At 41.5% G+C, this 15848-nt stretch overlaps 1 protein-coding gene and 1 long non-coding RNA gene across 2 annotated transcripts in view; one reads left to right on the top strand and one right to left on the bottom strand.

Moving 5' to 3' along the window:
* The window catches only part of LOC131995343 (uncharacterized), a 466869-nt gene that overhangs the window by 62949 nt on the left and 388072 nt on the right, over positions 1–15848 (bottom strand). The window lies entirely within an intron of this gene.
* Positions 566–15848, top strand: part of LOC106090832 (uncharacterized) — a 45928-nt gene continuing 30645 nt past the window's right edge. The window contains exon 1 of the long non-coding RNA XR_001221905.2: positions 566–1620. This is a non-coding gene — a long non-coding RNA (uncharacterized LOC106090832). The remainder of the gene's footprint in view (positions 1621–15848) is intronic.

Consider the following 15848-nt stretch of genomic DNA (forward strand, 5'->3'; position numbering starts at 1 on the left):
GGGAAAGTCAGTTTAGGGTGGCTAAAATACTATGTGAGTGAACTCATTCGTGGAGGACTTTTTTCTATCTCAAGTTTTCTTTTTTTTTTTGTGGTGTTTCAGGCTCAACATCACCGCCACCAAAGGCAAAAAAAAAGAGAGGGTGCCTTCATGGGTAAGGCATGTGGGTGTGTGTGTGTGACAGTGGAGTAGTGCGCATGACTACTAACTCTGCCATGTCAAGCCTTGAGAGCCCTAAGTTCTCTCACTTGTCCATGCATTAGCAGCGGCGGAAGTTTAACTGCATATATAAACGTGTGTGTATGTGTGCGCGTGTGCATGTGCGAACTTTTGTAAGTGGCAAGTGTACGTTTTGAAAAAGGGGGTGGCATAACACACAACCATTGAGAAGGTATGTTGTATTAAGTCTAAGGTCCCCATACCCATCAAACAAATTCAACCATTCCTGCTTGCCTCTTTCCATTGTGTGCTAACATGTAGCGAACGAACAACTGAATGACTGACTCTCTATGCATAATTTTATGGTCACAATTTCTGTACACTTTAGTAGCAATCGGGCTACGAGTCCGGCTGGTACGTTCTACCTCTGAAGGATAAATAAGTCTTAAAGAAATCCAAGAAATTCCAAGCCAACTCACAGAAAAGAAACACCTTCCTTAATAACTCAACAAAACATTTCTCAGACTCAGTGAGTTGTGTTGTGCTTGCCGAAACGGCGAAAGTTACGTCTTGACGCGGGTGTCTTTGACTTTTTTTGGTGAATCTCAAACGCGCGAGAGCGCTTTGGCTTTATCTTCGCAACGTCGTAACAATAACATGCTGAAGTTGAAGTTGGCATTTGGCGTTTTGTGAGATGACGATAGCCTGTAAAAGTGAGTGTTTGTAAGGAATTCCATTTCCACGCAGTCGTCGTTATCGTCCTGTTCGTCAAATCCAAAATTGTTCCTTTGCAAAACACTTCAAATCCCTTTGAAACGTTAATTTCGCTGTTGCCTCTGCCGCGCTGTGTGTGTTTTTTTGCAAAGGGAAAATCTTTTCTAGCCGTGCGTTTTTTTGCTTTGTTTGTTTGGTATGGGACACTTTTGGCCGTGCTTAAGGACAACGAAAAGAAAACGCAACACATCAAATTTAAGTATCATTCCTTAACGTGTGCTCCAATGTAAAGGTTGTCTCTGGCCCCAACAAGAAAAAACACCGAAAACCAAAGAAAGTAAAATTCAACGGAAAATGAATTTTTTAAAACTTTGGAGTGTTGTGTGTGTGTGAGTGTGTTAAAATTAAAGGCCAAAGTAATGATTTAAGGCACAGCCATGACGAACAACCGCCTACCAGGCCTGCCTGCCTGCTAGTCTTATACAAAGGATGTGCAAACTTAAGTGTCTATGTGTGATTTATTTGGTGCTTGACAAAACTTTTACGGTTCAGGCACTTCTTCACAAAAAGCCCTTTGGTATTAAAGTGCTAAAGAAAGTTTACAAAAATAAATGTCTTCTTGAGAAAGTTTAGGCAAATAAGTAGAAAAAGAGAGATTTTTAAAATAATGGAATATGACTTTGAGGAAAAAATTAGAAAAAAAAATTACAACTCCCGAAATGAATGCGGAGCCTTAAACAAAGGAAGGTAAGTTGAAAAAAAAATGTTTTCAAAACTAAGCTAAAAAATTATTTTGTAAATAAATGTGATTTTTATACACTCTAAAAATTCGTTTGTGGAAAAAATCCAATCACTCAAACTGTATAGGTTCCAGAAAAAATATGATATTACCTGCACAATGAAAATGCAAAAATTGAAAAAATAATAATTAGGCCGTAAAAACCAAAAAAAAAACAAAGTACGGAAAGGCAAAAGTCGGGCGGAGCCAACTTTATAATACCCTACACCACCGAGTCTACCTAATACTTTTAAGCACTTATATCCAAATTTAGTCAGACTTTAATTTTGCATGGCTATTGAAATATCGAATAGAATCTTCTACGATTTTCTTATGATGGTACGAAAATTAGGGCTTCTACAGCCTCAATAGTCGAAATGCTAAATGGGAGTTTTATCTAAATCAGAGTCGATTTTGAGGAAATTTTGCACACGTATTGGGATGTCAATTAAAACAATGTAAAGATGGGACCAAAATTTTAGCTACTACAGCCTTAAAAGTCGAAATGATTAAAAGCTATATATGGGAGTTTTACATTTTTTGCATGTAGTGCGAACGACACCTGGGCTACTACAGCTTTAAAACGGGCATATCGCATGAAAGATATATATGGGAGCTATATATAAATCTGATCAGATTCTGATGAAATTTTGCACACATACTAGAACGTCAAAAAAGCACTTCATGCCAAATTTGGTAAGGATTGGACCAAAATTGTGGCTTCTAAAGCCTTAAAAGACCATATCGGATGAAAGATATATATGGGATATAAATCTAATCCGATTCTGATAAAAATTTTCACACATATTGGGATGTCACAAAAAGCACTTCGTGCTAAATTTGATAAACATCGGACCAAAATTGTGGCTCCTACAGCTTTAGAAGGGCATATCGGATGAACGATATATATGGGAGCTATATCTAAATCTGAACCGATTTAGATGAAACTTTGCACAGGTATAAAGACGTTACACGAAACATATTATGATAAATTTGGTAAATATCGGAACAAAATTGTGGCTCCTACAGCTTTAGAATGACATATCGGTTGAAAGATATATATGGGAGCTATATCTGTATCTGAACTGATTTTTATGAAATTTTGCACGCATATTGGGACGTCAAAAGAAACGCTTTCTGCCAAATTTTGTAAGGATGGGACCAAAATTGTGGCTCCTACAGCTGTTGAAGGGCATATCGGATGAAAGATATATATGGGAGCTATATCTAAATCTGGACCGATTTTCGTCAAAATCTATAGCGTTCGTCCTTGGACCAAAAGACACTTGTGCAAAATTTTGTGAAAATCGGACAACAAATGCGACCTGTACCTTGATTATAAGAATACATGGACAGACGGACAGACAGACAGACAGACGTACCGACGGACAGATGGACATAGCTAAATCGAATCAGAAAGTGATTCTAAGCCGATCGGTATACTTATCAATGGGTCTACCTCGTCTCCTTCTTAGCATTGCAAATAAATGCACAAATCTATAATACCCTGTATCACAGTGGGGGTGTGGTGCATTAAAAAAAATTATAACATCGATTGATAGAAAATGGCAGAATATTTCAGAAAAGCCAATTGCTAGTGGCATATACGATTTTGTATACACACCACCATAGGATGTGGTTATACTAATTTAGTTATTCCGTTTGTAACATCTCGAAATATTGATCTAGCACCCCATAGTCTCGACATTCTGGGTCAATCTAGTCGAAATCTAGATAGCAGTCAAACGCCTAAAGCTAACCGCTAGAAATTTTGCACAGATACTAAATACTGATGTAGGTCGTTGGGAATTGCAGATTTGGATATAGCTCCCATATAAACCGATCTCCCGATGTGACTTCTTGAGCACCTGAAAGCCACAATTTTTCTCCGATTTGGCTGAAGTTTTGCACATAGTGTTCTGTTCAGCTCTCCTACAACTGTGTTCGGTACGGTCCAAATCGGTTTATAACCTTATATAGCTCACATATAAACCGATCTTCACAGGATGGGGTATACTAATTTCGTCACTCAGTTTGGAATACATGGAAATATTGATCGGTGACCCTATAAAGTATATACATGCTCAATCTCGATCTAAGTCGATCTCGTCATGTCAGTCCGTTTGTGGAAATCGCGATGGCGGTCGAACAAATCCGTTCGAAATTTAGCCCAGTTGAAGATTTTTGGGGAATGGCATATGGACCATATGGGCTCAGATTTGCATATATCTCCCATATAAACCGATTTCCTTATTTGAATTTTTGAGCCTCTAAAGGGCGCAAGTTTTATCTGATTAGGCTGAAATTTTACAAGTATGTATTTTTACGACTTCCTACTGTCCTTGCAAAGTTCGTTTCAAATCGGTCAATAAACTGATACAGCTGCCATATAAACCGATCCATCGATTCAAATTTTGCTTGATTGTGCCTATAATTGGTCGGTAAAGAATAGTCTTGCACTTAAACTAAGTTTAATTGAGAACCGTGAGGTTCGTGAGGTTCTAAGATTCGGTCCGGCCGAGTTTAGCACATTTCGACATGGTTTTAATCTTTAGGGGGTGGAATGACTCAGTCATAACGTGCTTGAGTATTAAAACAATCTCCCATTGGTATTAAAGCCAAAAACAGTTCAGTATTTAAAGTAATGCCTGCTTGGTAACAAATGTAATACCAAACGGTTTTTATCATTTTATATTTTATCCATGCTAGGTGGTATTGTTTTGATACACTGAAAAAAAATGTTTATCCTAATTTTAAAGATTCGAGCCAAAGATCCTACAAAATTTCCCATAAACATTCCATTAAGAAACAGGGAATACTTCTCTCATATCAATGAGTGCAGTCCGACTATAGTTTAAGCTTAATGATGAGGGGCCTCCTTTCTTATCCGAATGGCGTGCCGCATAGCGAAACCACTTGGTAGAGAAATTTTAGTATGGCAGCATAAATTTGATGAAATTCTGCAGAAGTGTTCAGATCGCTAACAAAACTAAAAAATTTCGGTGAGATCGGTTGAAAATGTGAAAACAACGGCCCTACAATTACAAATCGGATGATACATTAAAAAAAACTGTGCACTGTATCCCTTCTGGTGGGTTTGCCCTCCTAATGCTGGCGACATTTGTGAGGTACTATGCCATGCATAGAAGCCATGTAAAAACTTCTCCGTGAAGAGGTGTCGCTCGGTGGCACGCCGTTCGCACCTCGCTAAAAAGGAAGTCCCTTATCACTGAGCTGGTCATATCGAAAAGCTTACCCGACCACTGCAGTGTGTATCAAGCAAAGGTCCTTGCAATTTAGGAAGTGATGGAATGGCTATGATTTGATGTCATAACGACGACTGGTATAAATATCTTCTCAGACAGCCAGGCAGCCATTAAATCCCTGGAGAACGTATTTCTGAACACTAAAACCGCCCTCGACTGTCGCAGATATCTCAACGAGATGGCTGAACAGTTCAAAATTCACCTGCTCTGGGTGCCGGGCCACAGAGATATCCCAGGGAATTCTAAAGCGGATAAGCTTAAGAGACAAGGAACTAATACACATTCCAGGGATACTGGAAACTGTGGGTATGCCTCTAGCGACATGTAAGCTAAGTTGTCAGGATCCGATCCGAAGGACAACGAATGACAGATGGTTACAAAGAGGCGGCTGTGAGCATTCCAAAACTATGTGGCCTAATCTGGACTTTGCCGCTTTGCTGGCATTGGCTAGAGCCTGAGTCTTGGGTTTTTACTGACAGGACATGGCTTGTAAAGGAAAGGCTTTCCGCGGTGGCAGTTAGGCGCATTCTGAGGAGTGACTGGTGTCTGAGCAGGCGTGCTGCACGGACTATATATGCGAGACTATTTGTTGCTTGTGCAACTTATGGCGCGCCTATATGGTTTCGGGCAATCATGACTGTTCATGGACGTGAGAAGGTGACTTCTTGCCAGAGGTCGGCTATGTTGGCGTGCGCGCCTTTGTGTAGGACTGGGTCCTCAGATGCGATGCAGGTATTGTTGGGTGCTGTGCCTCTTGATTTGAAGGTCATCCGTCGCGCGGATTTGTATAAGGCTAGGAGGGGTCTTCCGGTTGATGAAAGGGATTGGCTTCCTGATCCGGATCTGGCGAATGGGGATGTTAGGCGACTTAAGGCACACCTTTTGGAGTGCCTTTATGATAGGTGGAGGACACGTTGGACTGACAGTGATAATGGACGGGTTACTTACCGGTTTATTGGGGACGCGACGTTTGTAGTGGATAGACCCGATTTTGGCTTTGGTCTTGGGCTTTTACTGACAGGACATGGCTCTCTCAAAGCATTTTTGCATAGGAGGGGTCTGGCGACGACTGCAGGTTGTCCTACCAGCGGGAGTGTGGTTGAGGACGTGGTGCACCTACTGACTGAGTGCTCGTACTATTCGGACATCAGGGACATAAGCGCTATGGCTTTATACTATGGAGAGGGGTTGTGGGATTTGAGCAGGGCCTTGTTGGACTCTGGAACGTTTGCGAGGTTGGCCACCTTTGTGAGGGCGGTGTTTGATAGGAGTAGGATGTTGGGTGGGCGGTGATAGGCCTCTGGCGAGGTCGTCCGATGGTTTGGCTCTTGATGTTTGTCCGCTTTTTTGTGTGCTCGTCCGTTTTTGTCCGTAGTGGGAAGTGTCTGTTCTTGTCCGTTCGTTTTGTTCGTCATGTCTGTATAGGGAATTTGTCTGCTTTTGCCCGTATAGGGTTCTCGTCCGTGTTTACGTCCGTGTTTGGGTATTTTGTTCGTTTTTACGTCCGTATTGGTTTTAGTCCGTTTTGTTGGCGACCATGTTTTGATCTTGGTGGTGGTAGGGGTTTTTGAGGGGGATGGGGGGGTTTTGGGAAATGGCTTTGGCCCTTTTCCTTTCCAGTGACCAGTCCAGAACCGTTTGGGGTTCAACTGGTGGTAGCTTCGGCTACTAGGTCTGACCGGAGTCCCTAATCTGGTACCACGTGAGTCGGGGCTCCCAGGAATTTCAATCCCAGCCCTGCTATGGTGAGGCCCCAGTGTGGGGTAACGTAATGGCTGTGTGGCGGTTGTCGTGACCCATAGATCGAAAGGAGTTTTAGAAAGTGCTCCGCGTCCAAATAACGTCCAAACAACGTGAACTCGAATTGGTACCCATGCATAGCCTAGCCTATGTGTGGGGGCGTTTGCGGACGCATTATATTCACCCGGGGTTAAGAGCCCTGCAGGATTAAGCCAAAACGGCAGGTGGGACTTGTCATTACTATCTAATCAGAAAATATGCTGACAGAATGAAGGTTGCCAGCAACGACATTTGCAGAAGCTGTGAGGACATCGAAGAGGAAGAGACGATAGAAAACCTTCTGTGTGTGTGTCCCGCACTAGCAGTCAGAAAGAGTTTCACTTTAGGTTCTCATTTTATTGAGAACCTGTCAGATTTAGTGGATGTCCACATACGCAAGTTATTGGGCTTTTTAAAGCGAACTGAATGGTTCAACGGTGGGAACTGGAAGGAATGTTCCTTCTTCTGTTCCTGTGGTATCACAATGGACGAAAACGTCCAAGTGAGTATGATGGCAGATTGTCACTTAACCTAACCTATCATTGGGCTTAAACTTGAATCGGACAACACCCCATGATATGTGAGTAGTTTGTCCCTGCTCCTATTTTTATCCACATTACGATGCATTTACCATTTTCCATCTCTTTTCAGACATTGCTGCCTACAAAAAAAATCGTACACAACCCATTACTTGAAATGGCAACCCCGTCATGCATACTTTTTGCAAACATGCGTTTGCCAAAAAAAAAACTGTCGTTATACTAATTAGCATATTGTTTTATAATCTGGCACATAAACACAAATTCTTGTTAAAGCAAAAGGCAAAGCCAATACTCTGCATTAGTCTACCTAAATGCCAAATAGACTTTCAATGCTCTGACAAGGTCCTTGTTAGTGACAAACGGCCAGGACGATGCAAAAAAAGAAATCCTTTAATTGGTATTGCTGTAAAATCATGAGCCCCCGAGAGATGATGCTACACAAAAATTGTTTTCCAACAACTGGAATGTCAATATGTCTATAGACTCTGTACTACCAATCTCTTGTTTCATTTGAAATACTGAAAGCCATACTTAACCGCTGCCGTTGATACTGTCGTCATTCGCTCAATCATGGACTGACTGACATTGACGCAAACATGATTTGTAAATAATGCACTTGAATTTGCATAAAATTTGCAAATTTTATGCAAATCAGTTTTTTTTGTTATTCTCTGGCATATTCAAACAATGTCTATTGGAAAATAGCAATGAGCTAAACTCTCATACAGCTGCAATGAAAAACATTTGGAAAATTTCGCCTAGCGCAAAAACAAAGGTTCATGAGTACAGGTATTAAAAAGGGTGCGTTTTTCTTGTGGGTATACTGTTTTTTTTTTTTTTTTTTGCCAACAAAGCTAATTTGCATAACTTTTGAAAAACAAAAAACGAGAGTGTTTGTTGTTTGGCAAATGTGAAAAAATCAGAGGGGGGTTGTTTTTTTCACCGGTTTGGTCTGGTAATAACTTTTAAGCGGCAAAGGGATGTGCAGACATCACGCATCCTGTTTATCAGCTAGTACGAGTATAACTGAAATTGAAATTGTTTTTTATGAATAGGCAATTTCAGTTTGAGCAAGAAATTTTAAAATGGTTATGGCTCTTCTCTATAAGGTTTTGAGGTGCAAAAATGTTTATGTGATTTGAAAGTACAAAATTGAACAAGTAAAAGCGTTCCAAGTTCGGCCGGGGCGAATCTTGGAAACCCACCACTCAGGATTCTGCTAAAAATTTATACGCAATAAACATAGTTGAAGGGAATAATTTTATACTACGTAGCAAACAAACTGTCAAACCAGCAAAAATAAAAGCTTCTAGGAGACGCACAGGGATGATCGAGAGACCGGTTATAGACTGATTTGGACAGTATTTGGCACAGTCGCTGAAAGTCGTAATAGAATACCGCCAAATCGGACAAAAATTGCGGCTTGTAAGGACTCAAGAAGTCAAATCGGGAGATCGGTTGTGGGAGCTATATCAGGTTATAAACCGATTTAGACCGAAGTCATAACGGGACATCACATGCAAAATTTCAGCCAGGTTAGGTTAGGTAAGGTTAGGTTTAAGTGGCAGTCTGCAGACAGAATCACTTAGACGTTTTCATCCACAGTGATACCACAGGAACAGAAGAAGTGGAGGTTGCCGTCTAGTTCCTACCGTTGAACCATCCAGATCGCTTTAAAAAGCCAAATAATTGACGAATTTTCACCTCCGCTAAATCAGACTAGTGGAACTCCTTCGAACTGCTAGTGCAGAATACACACACACAGAAGGTTTTCTATAGTTTCTTCTTCCTCGTCGAAATCCTCACAGCTTCTGCAAAAATCTTTGCTGGCTATCTTCATTCTGTCAGCATATTTTCCGATTAGACAATGACCTGTCATGACTGACACAATGACTGAGACTGACTGTTCTAGCCAATGACAGCAAAGCGGTAGAGCTCTTCAAGTCTAGATTAGGTCACATAGTTTTGGTATGCTCACAGCCCCCTCTTTGTGATCATCTATCATTCGTTTCCCTTCGGGCCTGGTCCTGAAAACTTAGCTTACATGTCGCTAGAGGCATACCCACAGATTTCAGTATCGCTGGAATGTATAAGGTAGTTCCTAGTCTCGCTAGCTAGTCTGCTTTACAATTCCCTGGGATATCTCTGTGGCCCGGCACTCAAAACAGGTGAATTTTGAACTGTTCAGCCATCTCGTTGAGAGATGTCGATGACGGTTTTTGTGCTCAGAAATAATTTTTCCGGTTGCCTGGCTGTCTGAGAAGCTATTTTGCCAATCATCGTAATGACATTATATCATAGCCATTCCACCACTTCCTTAATTGCAACGATCTCTGCTTAATACACACTGCAGTGGTCGGGTAACATCTTCGATATGACCAGTTCTAGATCTTTAGAGTACACCCCAAAGCCCACCTGGTCGTTTAGTTTGGAGCCACCCGTATAGAAGTCTATGTAACTTCTGTTACCAGGGATATCGTAGTTCCAATCGGTTCTATTAGGAATAGTGGTCAGTATTTTTTAAAAAGAGACTCAGTTAGGGTGTAAACCACACTGCCTGGAACATCCGATATTGTATCAAGGATAACACAGTGTCCGTAGCCGCCATATGACCAATGAGAAAGCTCCCTTAACCTCACGGCAGTGGTCGCTGCAATTTGGGTAGCCACAATGTCCAGAGACATTAAATTCAGTGCATCAGATGGTGTCGTCCTCAGTGTGGCTGTCATGCACAAACGAGCCATCCTTTGGATCCGGTTAAGTATTGAGCAGAAGGTGGATTTTTGAAGCGCCGTCCACCAGACCACAACATCATATAGCATTGTAAGTCTGACAACTGCAGTACATACCCAATGCATGACAAGCGGTCAGATGGTGTCGTCCTCAGTGTGGCGGTAATGCACAAACAAGCCATACATTGGATCCAGATAAGTATTGAGCAGTAGGTGGATCGTCCACCAGACCACAACACCATATAGCATTATAGGTCTGACAACTGCAGTATATACCCAATACATGACACGCGTTCTTAATCGCCAACTTTTTCCTATGGCTTTCTTGCAGGTGTATAGGGCAACTTGTATCTTCTGTTGCAAAGAACTACTTCTGTCTTGCCCGGATTTATAGCCAGACCACTTTCGGTAGCCCACTTTGCTGCTGCACGTAGAGCTTCCTGAAGTATATCTCTTAGAGTGCTGAGAAACTTTCCCCTAACCGTAATTGCCACGTCATCAGCATACGCGACCACTTTTACGCCTTTTTCTTCCAGAGACAGTAATATATTGTTAATGGCTATATTCCAAAGTAGAGGAGACAGTTCACATCCTTGAGGTGTACCTCTGCTCACCCATCTTTTTAGATCCACAGATCCCAAGTTATTAATAAACTTTCTTATGGCAGAGTTGATGACTAGAAAATCCAACTCCTTCATAATAGATGTCAGTTGTACATTATTGAAAGCACCTTCATGGTCATGAAATGCTACCATTGTATATTCCTTGACAGCGATAGAACCCTCTATGTAACCGACTAGGTTGTGAAGGGCTGTTTCAGTTGATTTGCCTTTACTATATTCATGCAGCTGCGCGGGACAGGCGATCTCCATGGATCTTTGCCCTAAGATATGTTTCTATCAATCTCTCCTGAGTCTTCAGCATAAAGGATGACAGACTTATGGACGAAAATCTTTCGCCTTTGTGTGGCAGAGTTTTCCTGCTTCGGAATGAAGATGACCTTCGTGTCCCTTCATCCCACAGGTTAATATGACATTCTGATACAAGCAGAGTATAACTCCCTAAGCCAGGGAACCAGTCTATCAGACACAGCTTGTAATTCAACCGGTGATACATCATCAGGGCCTGGCGGCTTAAAGGAGTCGAAACTTCTTATCGCCCAAAGGATTTTCATCTAAGACACAATTTCCCCAATAGCCTCCCACGAATGCATTTCAGTGACAACTTCTTCTGGCACCACGTTCTCGGTTGGAGAATTTTCCGAGAAATGTGCCAAATCGGACAGAAATTGCGGCTTGTAAGGCTCAAGAAGTCAAATCGTGAGATCGGTTTTTATGGGAGCTATGTTAGGTTGTTGACCGATTTGGACCGTACTTGGCACATCTATTGAAAGTCTTAACGTCTTAATTTCAGCCATATCAGACAAAAATTCCGGCTTCCAGGGGCTTCAGAATTCAATTTGGGAGATCGGTTTATATGGGAGCTATATCAGGTTATAGACCGATTCGGACCGTACTTATGACAGTTGTCGAAAGTCAAAACAGAACACTCCGTACAAAATTTCAGCCAAATCGTACAAAAATTACGGTATGGGGTCAAGAAGTCAAATCGGGCGATCGGTTTATATGGGAGCTATATCTTAATCTGAACCGATATGACCCATTTGCAATCTTCAAGGACCTACATTAATATAAAGTTCCGGTGCAAAATTTCAAGCGGCTAGTTTTATGCGCTCGACCGCTATCGTGATTTCTGTCGAAAACACGCTAACTTTCGAAGGAGTAAAGCTAGCCGCTTCAAATTTTGCAAGAATACTTCTGTTTAGTGTAGGTCGGTAAATGGGTTATATCGGCCCATGATTTAATCTTGACTTCTTTAACTAGAGGACGCAATTATTATTATTGTATTATATGGCTGGTGTTTTGTTATGTTTGCCAACAACTGTGCTAAGTATGGTTGAAATCGGTTCATAACCTGATAAAGCTGCTGTACAAACCGATCTTCTTGAGCTTCTAGAGAGCGTAACTCCTATCTGATTTGTAGGAAATTCGGAATGATGTGTTTTGTTATGACTTCCAACAACTGCGCTGAGTATGGTTTAAATCGGTCCATAACCTGATATAGCTGCCATATAAACCGATCTTGGATCTTGACTTCTAGACTTGCGCCGCTTTATCCGATTTGACTGAAATTTTGCACGGGGTGTTCTGTAATGATTGTCAATAACTGTGCTGAGTAAGGTTTAAATCGGTCTGTAACCTGATATAGCTGTCATATAAACCGATCTGGTGTCTTGACTTCTTGAGCCACTTGAGGGCGCAATTCTTATCCGATGTACCTGAAATTTTGCATGAGGTGTTTTATTATGAATTCCAACAACTGTGTTATCTGTTCTTAACCTGATATAGCTGTCATAAAAACCGACGTGGGGGCTTGATTTCATCAGCCTCTAGAGGGCGCTATTTTTGTTATGTTACGACTTCCAATAACTATGCTAAGTACAGTTCAAATCGGTCCATAACCTGATATAGCTGCCATATAAACCGGTCCTGAATCTTGACTTCTGGAGCTACTATAGAGCGCAATTCTTATCCGATTTGGCTGAAATTTTGCAAGAAGTGTTTTGTTATGACTTTTAACAACTGTGCCAAATATGGTAGATAAACTGATATAGCTGCCATATAAATCGATCTGGGATCTTGACTTCTTGAGGCTCTAGGGTTCCCAATTATTTTCCGATTTGACTGAAATTTCGTACAACGACTTTCTTCAATATACGGGCCAATTATGGTCTGGATCGGTCTTTAGCTTGATACAGCTCCCATTTAAACCGATCTCCCTATTTTACTTCTTAAGCCCCTAAAGGGAGCATTTTATGTAAAAAAAACCGGGCAGCATTTATTTTTAGTTTTTTAAGAAATATTTATCTGTCATTTTTGTTTCTAGTATGGTGGTCTAGATTGGACTGTTTTTAGATATATCTGCCATATAGACCTATCTCCCGTTCTAAGGCCTTGGATCCGTAAATGACGCATTTATTACCCGATTAACCACGAATCGGGAGTCTATATATACTGGTCTCCCGACTCAATGTATTCGGCGCATAAAAGGAGCATTGATAAGCCGATTTCGCTGAAATTTAGCACAGTGGATTGTGATTCGCCTCTCGACATTCTTACTGAGTATGAATCTGATTGGCTGTCATTGGCTATAGCTGTCGCATTCCCGGATTCCCGATTGAACGTTTTTCACCCATAAATGACGTGTTTATTACCGGATTTTGGAAAAAAAAATTTTGAACAGTGAGTTGTATAAGTTCCCCCGTGGCGTGTTTGGTCCTAGTCAGGGCATATTTTGATATAGCAGCAGTGGTGTTTGGTTCGCTCGATTATGACGAAATGTTGTTGTCGCACTGATTTTACAAGGTAAGGCTTAAAGTGTATCGAAGCGATGAGGTGGTACCTAAGGAGACACTTGTTGCTAGTCTTGTCTGAGAAACTATTATCCCATCGCTAAACTCCGGCGAATTGCTGGAAAATCCCCCTACCTCGGAAAAAAACGGGAGAGAAAGGCTCCTAAAGTGACACTAAAACGCCTTATGTGAGTGAGTGAGGATTAGGCTCAAGGTAGCCCTAGCGTCTAAGAATCCCAGAAGAAAGTTCTACTGCATCAGCTGGAAAAGTATCTGAGAATGTATCGTCCACACAGCAATAGTCCAGCGTAAGGAAAGTCATCACGACAATCAAACGAGGATGAACTCCACCGAACACAGACGACGAGGTAGTGTAACAATATGAACATTTGAACCCTAACGATGATGGGATGTTGGAAACATAGCAGACAACTCAGTTGTCTTGTCTGACGAACTATCAATCCCAGAAGAAAATTCAACTGCATCAGCTGGAAAAGTATCTGAGAATGAATCGTCCACACAGCAATAGTCCAGCGTAAGGAAAGTCATCACGACAATCAAACGAGTCTTGTGAGGATGAACTCCATCGAACACAGACGACAAGGTAGTGTAACAATATGAAAATTTGAACCCTAACGATGATGGGATGTTGGAAACATAGCAGACAACTCAGTTGTCTTGCCTGACGAACTATCATCCGCAACACTAAAAACTTGGGGATTCTTGGAAACGGAAAATTACCCAACCTCGATTAAAAGAGGAAGGGAAGGCGTCGAGACAGGACCCGACAAGCCGTGTTTGAGTGGGCCATTGAGTTGGATGAGGCTCAATTGTAATCTAGCCGCAAAATTAGGAAAATCTCCAGCATTGCAGAAAGCTAATCTGATGACTGAGGCTTTTGAAGGCTCAAGATGTCAATGCAAGGATATGGCTTCTAAAGGGGCTACAACATCAAGCTGTGTTCCTTATAGGCCGAAATTTATTATTGCTGTTTAAGGGGGAAGGCCACTATGAGCAGAGTTTACCATGCCCGCCTACGACTCCGAACTCGAGGGGTCGAATCCTGTCATTAGCCAAATTTTAAGCGGTGTTTGTCCCCTCCTAAGCTGGCGACATTTATGATACATTAAGCCATGTAAAAACTTGTCCTCAAAAAAAAAAAAAATCGGCTATTAAAGGGAAGGTCTCTTATCATTGGGCGTCTTAATCGGCCAGCACTCATTAACATGTGAGAAGTTCCCCCTGTTCTTAAATGAGATGTTCGTGGAGGTCTTTAGTGTATATAACATACCAAGTTCCAGGGAAATCAGATAAAATGGTAGACTTTTAATCGCTTAGGAAGTCTAATCGGGGTATGGGACTTTGGAGTAACTTGAATACCCTCTTTACCAACATTTTCTTGCACTGTAGTGTATTGAATACGGGTTTTGAATTTTATCCCATTCCATTCATATATCCCCTCGAGCTGCTAATAAATTTGAAAGAAGAATTAATCATTGTTCAGGAATTCCAATTGTCCTCCTTAGCAACATAAAGTGAGGGAATTAAATTAAATTCTCGTATGCTAGACAATTTGCAAACTCGTAGTCTTATTTTTCTGGCATCCCAATTTGTTTGCTAGCCTTTTGGAGAAAGTTCAATGTTCTCTGTATTTAATTTTAATTTTTCGCTACTCTGACTCAGCAACAAGGGTTCGCTCACAAGCCACAAGTCTGTTGTTTGCCATTATTATATTGTCTGCTGGATTTACCCACAGTCCTCCAACCGAGCGACCTTCCCAATGTCTGATTTGGTCTGGTCTGTTTTGCCAGCCATGGTTTGGCCTGGTAGCCGTTTTTACTTCCTAACCCAAATTAAAATTATGTTAATGAATGAAAAAATTTTATTATAACGAAACAGAGAGTAAATCCGAAAGCATCCACAGCGCGGCAAACGGGCAGGCAGACAAGCAGCGTGAGCATCAGCATCGCATCATCATCGTCGACATTGGCATTGAGATCAGGCACCACTGCCAGCCAGCCCCACCAGCCAGGCTGCACTCGAATTAAGCATAATAATCAGGAACTTTTTTTCTCGGTCCAGGCAGGCATTTGCCTCCTGTCTGTATGTGCGCTTTTTTTTGTTTTGTTCTGCTATGTGGATTTTCGGTGGTTTATTCCAATTGCGCCATGGCAGAAATTATTTTATGAAAGTACAGACGGACGGACACAGCAGCAGATACTCTCATCGCTATGTAGGATGTATCTTCTGTTTAAATTTATAAATCACGGCCAAGGCCATCCCAATGAGTGAGCGAATGAATGAATGAATAAATAATTGAACGAATTTGCCGTTGTAGACTTCCTTTAGCAGGAGTAAACAGCGGCAGCACCAGCATCAGCCGGCGAAAATAACAGCAGCGCTCTTAGTCTTTTGGATTTTTTTTTCAGTATTGTTGTTGGAAGATAATTAGTTGTTGGCTGTTGG

This window comes from Stomoxys calcitrans, chromosome 1, assembly GCF_963082655.1.
Source record: "Stomoxys calcitrans chromosome 1, idStoCalc2.1, whole genome shotgun sequence".
In the NCBI taxonomy this organism is placed as follows: Eukaryota; Metazoa; Arthropoda; class Insecta; order Diptera; family Muscidae; genus Stomoxys; species Stomoxys calcitrans.